This window comes from Cynoglossus semilaevis, chromosome 1 (genome assembly GCF_000523025.1).
Source record: "Cynoglossus semilaevis isolate Cse_v1.0 chromosome 1, Cse_v1.0, whole genome shotgun sequence".
Taxonomy (NCBI): domain Eukaryota; kingdom Metazoa; phylum Chordata; class Actinopteri; order Pleuronectiformes; family Cynoglossidae; genus Cynoglossus; species Cynoglossus semilaevis.
In genome coordinates this window covers 28,066,233-28,067,445 of record NC_024307.1, presented here as the reverse complement: position 1 = coordinate 28,067,445, position 1,213 = coordinate 28,066,233, and positions in this window count along the sequence as shown.

Below are 1,213 nucleotides of genomic sequence, written 5' to 3'. Positions count from 1 at the left end.
AAGGTGGTTGTGGAGCTGTAAACACAGGCACCAGTCACTGATTATTAACTTTTGAACTCTGTGGTTGCTGTAGTATTGATGATGGAGCAGTAGTGATGGAGGCGAGGATGATCTAGACTCACCAGCTCCAACACTGACGGAGACACAGCGGAGTTCTGACTGGTACTTCACTGACCTGTCACACAACACAACAGGACACAACAACAGCTTCAATAGTTAAAGGTTCAATAAGTTCATTCTTGACTCCAGCCTTTCACTGATGCTGTTTTCACCGTTTCTCTCAGCTGCAGCTCATGAGTTTATGTACAGACATGCACTAAAGTGGACACCTTTTTTGTCCACACCTGTTTCTTTCTAATACAACAACTGTGTTGTGGTTGTTCAGGCAGACCGGTCAGAGAGAACCCCCCCTAGATCAGGGTAAGATACTGACTTGAGAACAGCCTGCACCACAAAGCAGACAGCGTGGCTTTCTTTGTCCTGATCTGGAGACGGCGTCCATCGGAGCAGGTAGTGACCGGTTGCCACCGTGGTCTGGTTCAGGTAATGTGGTCCACTGAAGAGAAGCTCAGAGATCCTGTGTTGGACATAGACACAAGGAGCATCTCAGTGTAAAGTGGACATCAGGTTGTTGGGTTTCTTTGTACGTACATGGATATATTAGCTTCAGCCTTGATGCTAATCTCCAGAGTCTTGTTGACAGGGGCGTAGAGGTGAGCTCTGTGGCCTGGGGTTGGAGGCAAGAATGTGGGTAAAAACAGTCCTTCCGTGCAGGATGGAACAGCAGGATCCACTGGAGCGGAAGGGAAAGACAAAAGCCAAAGTTCAGACACTGTGGAGTCGTAAACTGACAAACATGAGTCACGGTTAGATCTAAACTAACCTCTGAAGACAAAGAGTATGGGTACTTTGCTGATGGGGATGTCTGTACTAATTGTTGTCAGTTTCCCATTGTCTTCCAACAAGGTGATGGTGCCTGAAGGTGTCAAAGAATGTCTGGGGAAGTCCTCCATCATCATTTGGACCGCATACACACCTTCATTTGTCCAACTGGTGGAGTTGAACCACAGAGTACATGACTGCAGAAGAAGAATTTAACACCATTTTCACAAGAAAATCAACTGGAGATAAAGTGTGTGTTACAGCTTAGTCTCTGTGAGCTGAAATCACAGATTTTCTCTGTGGACTTTGGTCTGTGAGCTAAAATCACTGA